Raw genomic sequence first — 12,790 nt, forward strand, 5'->3', positions numbered from 1 at the left:
TTGATATCCAGGACTATTTGTAATGGTAGGATAACCAAATAAAACATTTTAAGGAGCAATTGAATAGTGGTATTAAGAAGTTCATTAACTTTACACCATACTTTATGCCAAAAGTAGATAACATATTTACATACAAATAGCATATGAAATAAGGTTCCTTTGCTACCTTTGCCCAACCAGCACACTTTTGTTTCAGATGGCATAGACTTACATAAAGTACATGGAGTGGAGGGGGGTTTGGTATGAATAAAAAAAAATATGTTTGAGTTAAGCTAGCTGATCTAGCTGTTTTATTTTTTGTGCACATACTGATCCAAATTTGGGGGCCCATGATATTTGTAAGTCACGTTCTTTTTTTTTTTTAAACTTTATTTATCATTTTCAAAAGAAGACATCAGAAGACAATGAAACAAAATGTTGAGTTTAAGGAAACACATTAGATGAATATACGGAACATGAATCGAAAAGGAACAATGTACAAGTCAGGTTAGAATTACAGATCAATGGATAACATGGAAAAAAAATATTAGATAAACCACAGAAGTTAATTTTAGTGCGGAAGCCAATTCTCGAAAGGGGCCCAGTTCTTACATGCCACTAGGCGCCTTCTCCTCCCCCTCAACAAATACACAGATGATTCCTGTTTATACCATGCAAGCATCCTAGCTTTCCAATGACCAAAAGTAGGAGCCTCTGAGCTTAACCACTGCGATGTTATACACAATCTAATCATAGCCATTGCAATACACAGGAATGATTGGGCATATCTTGTCAACAGGACCTGAATATTCATAGCCCGTTATAATTAACTCCGATGAAATTTTAACCTGAATTTTAAGTACCTGATTAATAAAGACCTCAATTTCCTTCAAGAATAGGCTCAGGTCAGGGCATGCATCGAACATATGAATCGCATCCGCAGAGAAAAGGTTACATCTAGAACAAGAGTCCCCTCTATACCCTCTAGCACCTCCCCAGCTGGCTATCTTAGCAGGGGTGTGGTATAAGTTAAACATAGCCATATAACTTTGAGTACGCAAGGTGCCGGAGACTAAGACAGATCTGGCTAATTCAAGCGGAAATTTCAGATCTACTATTGGGACACCAAATTTATCAGCCCACTTAATATTCTGAGTGTCCAGATCATCCGGAAGCTCAGACAAAAGATATTGATAGAGCACGCTTATTCTAGGTTTTTTCCTTATTAGTTCAACAAGAGTGATCTTATCGTATATATTAGAATTGCTACAGAGATTCTTATCCAGAAAGCTCCTAACCTGCAAGTATTAAAAAAAAAATGATTAGAATGCAAATGAAACTTATCCTTCAAAAAAGAAAAATAAGCCATCTGACCAACCTGGGCAAGATCACCAATTTCCTTCAGACCTATAGAACTCCATTTGGTCATTATCCCATCTTGGAATATTGGTGGTAACAAACCCAAGGCGCTAAATGGGGTGTAAAAATTGAGCTTTGAGATAGCCAAACGGGAACGAATTTTCTGCCAAATGGAAAACAGAGCCCAACAGATCTTAAATTTGGTTTTCTTGAAATAACTTGGTTCTAAAACACGTGTTAGGACTCCCTTGAAGGCGTCGCCAAGCGCTAAACCATAAATGGATGGGCTAATGCAAAAAGGAGGATCAACCTTATCGCCCACGAGAGGTGAGCCAAAATGTTGTATTATAGCTGCCCAATAATAATATAACAGATTGGGAACTGACCAGCCACCTTGCTCCCGAGGGAGATGGGTCCACTTCGCAGCTCTTCTTGCCCTACGATAGCCCCAAAGAAACCGTTGACATATTCTTTCGGCTCTAACCAGTTTTACCTGGGGAATCAAGAGAGGAATGGACCTGAAAAGATATAGAAATTTTGGAAGGGCTATCATTTTCAGAATGCTGCACCGTCCATAGAGAGAGAGGTGTAAGTGATCCAGCCTCTCGAGCCTAATGTGAAGAGAATCGATTATAGGGAGATAATTTAAGTCCGAAATCTGATCCACCTCAGGAGAAATTTGTACCCCCAAATAAGTGGCTTCTTTAGCTACAGAGACCTGCAAAGGGGGCATGCTTGCTGACTGAATGACTTGGGTTTTTGCTATGTTCTGCTTATAGCCGGATATAGCCCCAAATTGACTGGCGAGGATCTCCAGGGCTGTAAAAAAAGGACCAACATCGTCAGTTAGCACAACGATATCATCGACATAAGCCAATGCCTTATATTCCAAATCCTGGACCCTAACTGGAGAGATACCCTGGCATGTTTCAATCATGTTAAGAAAAGGCTCGATAAATAGGGCAAATAACAGAGGGGAGCAGGGGAAACCTTGTCTGGTCCCCCTGCTGATGGTAAAATGCCCTGATTCTTTCCCTGAAATGCGAATTGCTGCAGTTGGGGAAATATAGAGCGCTTGGAGGGCCTGAGTGAACTCAGCAGCAAACCCTTTCCAGCGCAGTACGGCCCACAAGAACTCCCAGGAGACCCTGTCAAACGCCTTCTCAGCGTCCAACAGGATCACCCCGAGGGGGGTACCCATGGCCTGCGCCCAGTCAAGCAGAGCAATAATGCGCCGAATGTGATCGGTTGTGTCCCTACCAGGAATGAACCCGTGTTGGCAAATTGAAACCAAGGGAACTATAACCTGTACTAATCTGAAAGCGAGGATCCTCGAGTAAATTTTACTGTCGGTGTTAATGAGTGCTATTGGCCGATATGAAGAGGGATTCAGCTCATCCTTGCCTTTCTTCTTGAATAGAACAATAGTGGCCCGTCGCCAGGAATCTGGAATGACACCGGTTTGTGCAGCCCTAAAGACAGCAAGCAGATTCTGTCTCAATATTGCCGAGAAAGTCTTATAGAACTCTAAGTGAATAAGATCAGGGCCGGCAGCCTTGCCGTTGGCCAAGGACTTAATGGCATTTTCCACCTCTTCCCAGCTGATAGGTGCCGAGAGTGCTTCATTTTGTCCTACTGTTACCCTAAGGGTATCTATGGCCTGCAGGAATTCATCCAGGCCAACCTGATTTTGAATAATAGTGGGCTCCTCTGTGTAAAGACTGGAATAGAATCTCACAAAGACATCCATAACACCACTTGTGGTCTCCTGAACAGAGCCCTGTTGATCCATCACCCGAACAATCCGGTTTGCCATAGAACTTTGTTGTAATCTCTTCGCCAGGACCCTGCCTGAATTCTCCCCAAATTCATACATTAAGGTTCGGAATTGAATATATTTAGCTGCAAGATCCTGATAGAGAGAATTGAGCAGATTAGATTTTAATATGGCGACCGTCTTCTGACTGTGGGACAGCTCATGGCCTAGTCAAATATTAGTGCTCAACTCGAGCTCCGCTAGTCGCAGCTCATCCAGCCTATTTTTAATCTGCTGCTGCGCAATCTTCCAACGGTGAGATGCAAAGATTTTTGTTTCTCCGCGCAGCCCAGCTTTAAATGCACCCCAAACCACGTAGTCTGGGGCGGTCCCCGTATTAATATCCATAAATTCTGAAATCCAAGAGGCCATGTGTTCCTGATATTGCTGATCTAAAAGAAGCTTCCTCTCGAAGGTCCATGACCTTACCCGTTTGCTAGGGCGATTCCATAAAAGATCAACAATTATAGCGTTATGATCGGATAGGGTCCTTGGAGCAACCTCAATTTTGGCAGTCCCGACACATTGGTCGGACACAAAGACATAATCAAGGCAGACCATTTTATTATGTGGAATAGAGTAAAATGTGTATCCATCCTTATCTTGATGATGATGATACCACACATCCGTCAGGCCATGTTCCACTGCTAAAGTTTGCAGAGCCTTAAACACACGAGGCTTCCGACCCAAGTATTTCTGATGAGTTATCAGGTTAGTTTGACTAGATAAATTAATGTTAAAATCCCCACATAGGATCATTGAGCGAGGCCACCCCACTAATTCCATATTTAAATTCCTAAGGACTTCCGGGTCATCCAGATTAGGACCGTATATTGAGCAGATCGACAGAGGACGATTATTTACCAATATTTCAACAATCACCCACCTTACTGCATTGTCCTCTTTGACTCTTTTATAACAACCGACCCCTTTCTTTAACCGAATAGCAACGCCCCTAATCATGGAAGTCTGACGGGAGCAGGCCACTAGCTCGTACCAGGGGAATCTTAAAAACCCACGATTACTCCATGGGATGTGGGTCTCCTGCAGGCACATTATGTCAACCTGTATAGTTTGAAGGATCTTAAAGACGAATCCCCGTGCTTTTTCCCATCATTTAACCCACAGATATTACCTGTGCTGCAGCGTAGTCTATCCCCCCCCATTCAAAGATAGCATGGACCAACACTCTCCAAGATCCAGATTCCAAATACACCCAGTATTCAACTTTATAAACCTGAGTTTATAGAATATTCCAGTCAATACAGCATAAAACATGTTTACGCCACTCGAACACAATCCTGACATCAAAACCAGCCTCATGAGCACCCCCCACCACCACAAAACCCAAGTCACGTTCTTGTGCAATTTGATTGTTCACTTTAGATCTCAAAAGAAACTTTTGTCAAATGATCTTATAAATAAGAGATGATTTAGGTACAGAGTCACTCCTTATAAGTTTTAACATTTGAGAATTCAAATACTATTGACTAAAAGATCTTTGTTACTGCCAGGAGGCCCCTTTGTAAGCCTTCTGAGCTCCTTTTAGTTAATGCCTATAAGAGGATTTCATATCACTGTAGTACAGTGACACTCTAGCGAATGAATCTGAGTCTCTCTATTGTCTTCCTCATAGATTGATTCCTTGATTTGAGACTATACATTACCATTAAGATATGAAACTAGAACTTTCTAACTCTCAAGCATAATTAATTTATATTATTAATTTTATAATTGACGGACAATAAATAAAAGTGGAGAAGTTAATTGTCCAGTGGCATATTTATGAACTGGGTTCTGTGTCCTTAAAACCAGTGGTGTATCTAGAGGGAGGTCAGATGGGCTTAATGCCCCAGCTCTGTTTGCCATGACCCTCCACCTGTTACCCACCATCATAGATTGCATAATGTGCGGCAAGCAGGTGACACATACAAAACAGACACTACGCTTGCGACACATCAATTTGTCCAACTACCTTTCATTGCAAAGTAGTGTTATTTGATTAAAATATTTAAAAATGACTTTGCAAGTGTATGTATCTTTATCTATATACACATATAGTTCTATATATGCATACATACATACTTAGAAAATCAGATTTAAGCATCATATATATATATCTATACACACATATAGTTAGATATATACATACACAGATAGATACAAAGTCCGATTTAAGCATTTTAGATATGATATAATATAATATAATATATCTCTCAGGCCAGGTTTCTGGGAGTTCAATTAACAAAGGAGAAGAACAATACCTAACTCCCAGTGCCCCACTTAGTACGTTCCTGCTTGGTTTTCAAGATGTCCGTCACAGGTAAGTGCCAAGAGGGGAAAGGGGATTGGGAATAGAAAATAGAAAGGACTGCCCAGCTGGTATTCTTCCTGCTCTGTTCATCTTCATCTTCCTCTTCTTAGCTGAAAATAATATTTACAATTCTGTACCTTATGTTCTACATTATTACTGTGCAGATAAATAAATAACTTATCTTACCAGGAACACCAAGGACCTGAGCCCCTCTTCTATAACCTTTTCTATATCTGTTGCATGGTTTTAATCTTGAAATGTCGTGACACCTTTCTTCCTTTCTTGCAGGATGAATACGAGCGTCGCCAACACCTCACTCTTAACACAAAAAGAAACAAGGTCAGTTATAACTGGTGATTCTTGTATTCTTAGTGGGACTGTGACTGGTATTTTCCTAATGTTCTGTCTACTTACTCAGGTCTATTCATGTAGTGAATGGAACTAAATACTGAGGGGCATATTATCAAGGGGGTTTATCTCCGCTTTTTTGGCTTTAAAAGCCAAGAAAGTGGAGATAAAATTATCTCCCTATTACCTAGCTGTCGCTAACACCAGTTAGCGACCGCTAGTAGGAGATAGCGACCATCTTGGGCCCCACTTTGCATGTCAGTGATATTTATCACTAATGACATGCAAAGTGGGCGTGCCAAGATGTTAGCGACTGGAAACTGTTGATAACATCGCTATCTCCTATTACCAACTTTTGGAGATATTCGCGCTAAGCGCGAATATCTCCAAAAACTAACACCTGCCCTGAGCAGTTCTTAGCCATGTTATCCAATGGGAGGTGGATAACATGGCTAAGAGCATTAGCTCGGTAATGCATGAATATCGCGGACTTTTCAGCGATATTCATGCATTGCGGCCGTTTTTTATCGCATTTGCGATAAACCTTGATAATAGTAAGGTTTATCTGCGATAATTTCTGACGATGCTTAGCGGTAAAAAATTCGTTGCTAAGCATCGTTAGCGATAAATATCGCTTAACGTTGGTAATATGCCCCTTTGTTACTATCCTTCAGTAATGTATCTCCTATGTTTCCCTGAGGGGTTTTGACGTTGTCTTATTGTTGTGATTTCCACTAATTTATTGGTGTCTAGTTTCTCAACGAGTTGACAGGAGTCCTATGTAGTCAGCGGTTCCACGTGGCGTGAGGAATAATCACGCTCTCGTAGAGTTGTCAACTTATTTTCTACAGGGAATTATTTGGGTTTCTCTTGGCTCCGTTATCTATAATTCCCAGCTGTTAGCAATGCAAGTATTGCCACACTCTGTAATTAGCTGAGGAAGTTTAACTCTCGCTGAAACTCTCCTTTCATGTCATGTGCGGACTGGAATGGTACGTTTGGGTGACATGCGCATTAGAAAGACCCTAACCTCTTTTCTTCCGGAAGGAAGGAACGACCGGAACTAAACGCTGTCCGACGTTTCTACCCTGACTGACTAAATGACGGAGGATGATAGGTAAGCTGCTTCTATGAACGAATCTCTGGTGAAGGGCGCCTTGGAACTTTGTAGAGCGCCTCACCAGAACTAAGCAGTTCTAATAAGAACTAGACTGCTGAACTGTGGGCATGCTGGCGGCCAAATTAGAACTCCAGCACTGCCAGCATGCTCGCCAACTGAGACCATAATGAGGCCCAAGACCTTGCCAGTGGGGTTGGGGAGGACACACAATGGCTACAGAAGGGTCACAAGGAGGAAACTTCCTGTGAGCCCTGACAATATCATATAATATAATACACACACACACACACACACACGCGCACACACGCGCACACACGCGCACACACAAACACACCATGTGATCAACTTTTTAATTGGTCCCACCAGTTTTATCTGTTGCCCAATGTGTGCCCCTAAAATTCATTGCTTAGAGACGCCACTGCATAAAATCTGAGTCAGATGCTGATAGGTCACAGTCCTGGCTATGGGTTGCTTCACTGAACTCAGAAACTGAGATGAAGAAAGATGGTTTCCCTAGGTCTACAGTGCAACAGGACTAACAGCACAACTATAACGTAAAATGGCAAGAGAGGTGTCAAAGATATTTGAAGGTGGCCAAGAATCCTTGGAAAGACCTTACATGCATAAAAGGCTTATTTATAACCATCTTCATTAGCATTTCAACAGGTTCTATTCATAGCAGCAAAAACACACCCATACAGTAGAAGATAAGTAATGGAGCCAATGATTCATATTGGGGCAGGAGGGTGCAGTGTGGGCAGAACCATTTTTGGGATTTAACATAAAGGATCGGGTAAATCCCTTCTACAGGAAGTGTGTGCTAACTGCCCAGAATTGCTGGAATGGGTAGCAGGCACTGTATAACTCAGTAATAATAAGTGGGAGTTAACTCAATAATTGGCAGGGTTAGCCTGACAGGTGCCTTCGCTAAGTGATGAAGGGAACCTTACTAGGTTGCGCTGCACTGGCTACATGAAGGAGATAATCTAGATAATAAGGAAAAAGTGTAGGTCAAAAAATTAATGTAATGGTATGTTTGGGGTCTACAGAAGCCAAGAAAATGGTCTAGTCACCAGTTATTGAGAGCTACATAGGCCCTTAGCTTCTTCTTGGAGCAGTTCCTTACCTTCCGCATCGGCCCAGGTGATTGTGGAATGGCGTGGGTGGAACTATGGGCATAGTGATGGCACGCTTTGCCAAGAGTAAGGTTAGATCAATCAGATGGTAACCCTATGTTTTGGGGACTTTTTATAGCAACTAGAGAGCATGCAACCTAGTTGTGACGAATAGTTCTCCCTGTGAGGGCCAACAGCATAACTTGCACGCCAGAAAAAAAAGCTAAAACCTGCAAAAGGTAATCGGAGGAATGCTCCAATGTGTCTAACTACTGATAATCACTCGGGGTAGGATTCCGACCCATCATTCTTTTTCTCACTATGCCATTTCAGTTTGTACCCGGCCATACGCATGTCATCCTTGATCCTACTTCAATAGGATCAGTCCAGCCGAAACTGCCTGGCTAGGTCCTTCCTGAACTGTGTAATAAGCCACCAGGCCGGACTGGGATCGCAAACCAACCCTGGCATTTACTTTCGAACGGCCCTGGGGGGGAGAAAACTGCTGCCGCCGAGTTACAAGGAGTTGATTTTGGAGTACTGCTGCAAAACCGACCCCCAGTAAAAGGAATTGCCGATATTCTTTAAAAATTAATTACTCTGGTTCTACTTAATGCAGTTTTGTCATTTTGGACTTGTTTTGTTTAATAAATTGAGCTCTATTTTTCTATCGAAGTACGGTATGTTTTTGTGTGGTGTTTTCACTTTTCTAAGTGTTGCAAAAATACTCCACACATTGCCTCCCAAGTATAGCCTGCCTGCTCTGTACCAAGTTACCAGAGGGGGAGCACAGGTTAATTTATGGTGTGTATCTGACTTAGCAAACACAAGATGATGGACGGAGTGCTGAAACTTTTCAAGCACTCACTCCCAGTCACAGATCTGAGTTTTATCCATCATTCTTTTGCTCACTATGCCACAGAGTTTGAATCTAGCCATATGCAAATTAGTCTTGACCCTGTTTCTCATGGGAACTGTCCAGCCCGAACTGCCAGGCCAGGTCCTACCTGGACCGGAAACAAGCATCCTGGGACCAGTTTTGTGGGTATTACCCCTCATCAGCCCGGCTAGCTTGAAACTAGTGGCACAGCAAGCAAGGGACCAACGTCTGGGCACTTAGGGCGAACATAGCAAACACAACAAGATGATGGACGAGGTGCTTAAACTTTCAACCACTCTCCTCCAGTCATAGATCCGGGTGTAATCCATCATTCTTTTACCATGCCACCCCAGTTTGGACCCAGCCGTATGCAAATCAGTCTTGACCCTGTTCCTCATGGGAACAGTCTAGCGTTAACTGCCAGGCCAGGTCTTCTCTGGACCAGAAACAAGCATCCTGGGATGAAAAAATGCAGAACTCTGGTTCTACCTAATGAAGTTTCGTTGTTTAGTTCAATAAATTAAGCTCTATTTTTCTATCCAAGTGTGGTATATTTTCGTGTTACAAAAATACTCTAGACATTGCCTCCCAAGTTAAGCCTACCTGATCTGTACCAAGCTCCAGAGCGTGAGCACAGGTTAATTTATGGTGTGTATCTGACGTACCCCGACAAGGACTGTGGCCCTTACTTAGACAGGATGCATACCTCTGCCAACTAGAGACCCAATTTCTAACAATATGGTTGAAGTCTGCGGGGTTCACCAAGCAACAGGGGCAGGAGGCTTGTGTGGAGGGAAAATGTTTTTTTTAATATTGCTAGATAGGTTGGTTTGTGTGGGGTTGTGCCACTATTCTGGCCCATTCCTTGTCATGGAAAATTCTGCCCATTTCATTTTCCCATTAGTCCAACAGGTGCTTCACTGAGAGGTAAAGGGGCTAAACAAGAGCATGGGTCTCTGGTTCTGAAGGCATAATGTGCCATTGAGAGAGTAGAATATGGTGGAGGGTGAGATACAAGAGGCACTGCGTGTTATGGATGGAGAACTGCTCCTGAAGTAGGCTAAAGGTTAAAAGACTACCATTCGGAACAGGTCACCGAGGTAGAGATGTTAGCGTTGTGCCAATGCCTCAAGTCCCAATTAGGGCAGCAAAATAGGTAAACAGAACAGTAATGGGTGGAATGCTTGAATTAATATCAGCCACTGGCAATTTGCAGTTTATAGTTTTTGTATTTGACCACCCAAGTGTGCCGGGTATGCCCAGACATGAATCCTGGGCTCACTGTGCCACTGGAAAAAGGCATACCCATGGATGAAGAGCCCATAACAAGGACAAAACCAATCCTGTGTTGCTTGTGTTGCAGTACAGAGAGGACATGACCTGGCAATTCGGGCTAGACTGTTACCATGAGGAACAGAGTCAAGGCTGATTTGCATATGGCTGGGTCCAAACTTAGGTTGCATGGTGGGCGAAAATGGCGTATTGGGATGCGCCCGAGCAATTGCCAGTGGCTGCGATTGATTCAAGCATTCCATCCATCACTTTGTGCTTTTAGGTCTCGACTACAGCATTTCTTTAGCAATGCTTGTTTGTCGAGATTATAGTAAGGCTTTCAAAAGTCTACCCAAACTGTGGATTAGGTACAGTTCATGTGAGCCAGGCTCGTGCACATCGCCAGCCACATCGCACACCATATGTCTGAGCCTTGGCATCAGACTTCAAAGGAATCCGCTCCCCCCACCCCACCCCCCTCTGACTTCAAAGGAATCTGCTCCCTGCCCCTGCACCACGCAATGCCGAGAGCTTGTTTTCTCCAGCTTCACCACTGATTCCCGTTTTGCATCCTCATTTTACGTGCTCATTCCTCCCTCTTAATTTGCTCTTCACCCCACCTCCTTTCATCACTGTGTCCTCTCTGTAACCACTCGTGTCATCTCCCTGTTCGCGCGCTCCTCTTCCTATCCACTCCACTCTTCTCCTACGTTCTGTGTCTCTTCTCTTCCATCTCAGACCCTTTTGCAACCAGTCACATATCTCCTTCACCCAACAATGTCTCTCCTCCGGTCCCACCTCCTTCTGCTCACCTCTTTATAAGCGATTTTCACAAGCGCTGCCATTTATCATAAGGGGACTTTTCACGACTTCTAAAGATGTGCCCCGCCCTCACTGACTTTTTGTGCATGCTACACTGCTCCTCCCTTGCTGTGTCACTTCTGCCAATTACAGGACCCCGCCCTTGGCTCTGCCATTACAGCTCCCATGCAGTGTGTGCACGTCGAAGCAAAGGCGGCTCAGCCCGTGACTCTTTTTATGCTGTGTGTCCCTTCTGCCACTTAGCATCCCTGCCCTCTCCTGCTCAGTGTGTTGTGTCTGTCGTGGTTTCACTTCCCCCACCTCCCAACCCAGTTGGCTCTGTTATTGCAGCCCTCGTTCTGTGTGTGGGCTTGGTCAAGTAGGCGTTACTGAGGAGCTTCCACTTAGGATTCTCTTGTTTGCCCAAACTCTGTCCCTGGCAGCTGCAGTTTCAAGTTGAATATGTGTGTTCCTCATACCCAACAGATGCCGAGATGCGAGATGTCCATCAAGCTAATTATTGTTCTTTAATCATAACTGATTGGCACATGCAGTGGTAGTTCGGCAGACTCAAGGCAAGCAGAGATGCAATATTAATGGATGTGGTTTTCATTCTGTTAGTGTCACGGCACGAGTAATAAAACAGCTATAACGTCCATGTACCGGGTCATTGTAGGTGACACAAGGCTGCCTGTTTATTGTCTCCATTCCTACGGCACGTTCGCATCAAAGAGTCAGTTAGGGTTGCATTGATACTGCCAGGACGTTCTTGACACAATGGTTGTTCTGAATGGGCAGATGACGCGGTCCTCCCTTGAGTGCATAAGTCATTTTGTGGCAATTGCCACAGCTTTATTAGTTTCCCTGATAAACTGATTCATTTTACCAGGCACAAGTGACCCCAGAGTGCCTGCCATTGGTGGTTTAGGGATCATGATGGAAGACTCGTTCAGAAGGGGTAAAAGTTCCACTCTGTTTATCAATACTTTTGATTGCATTTACCGGATTACCAGGCATTGCCACCTCTTTCAAGCTATGCATCCTTCTTACTAACCTGTGGCTGCTTGCAAATGCAAATTCCTCTCTATATTTTTCTCTCAATCTATTATTTCTATTATTTCTGTTCACCTCTCCATTCTATCTTCCGTCTCTTTCCTCGCATCTCTGCCTACCTTCCCTGTACTTTACTCTGTTCTCTCTTTTTCTCCCACTTCACATTTCCTTGCTTCATTTCCCTATCCGTTTCCTCTCCTACTCTGCTCTCTCACCTTCCCTATCATTAAAACTTAGTCAGTCCTCAGGATCTTTGCGTCTCTTCAATCACACACCCTCATTAGCATATGCTGTCATCTTCTCGCCTCCAAGCCCCCACCACCCCCATCGCATTTCTCCGGGCTGTTTATACGTACTGAAAACTTGTTTCAATTTCGTCCATCCATGACATGAACCTATTTACATACCACTCTATACAGTCAAAGGACTTATTTTTCCATACTATGTTACTAGCTACCAATGGGTAGACCAACCTTACATCCTTCCAATGTGGGTAAAAGGAGTCCTAACTCTTATGGGCAAAGGTACGCTAAGGGTTTGTGGTATAGTGCTAGTTATCAGCACGTTTCAGAAATATGTAGTTGCAGAAATAATAATATTAACCTATCTACTGATGGGGCTGTTTTAGCTTGAGAAAGTAAAACAAAATATATGTTTCTACATTTTGCCTAACAAAGGGGGTTTCTGTGTCAACCACAGCTGGAGTTAACATATGTGGGGAACGTAAACAAAC

The sequence above is a fragment of the Lissotriton helveticus genome, chromosome 7 (genome assembly GCF_964261635.1).
Source record: "Lissotriton helveticus chromosome 7, aLisHel1.1, whole genome shotgun sequence".
Lineage (NCBI taxonomy): Eukaryota > Metazoa > Chordata > Amphibia > Caudata > Salamandridae > Lissotriton > Lissotriton helveticus.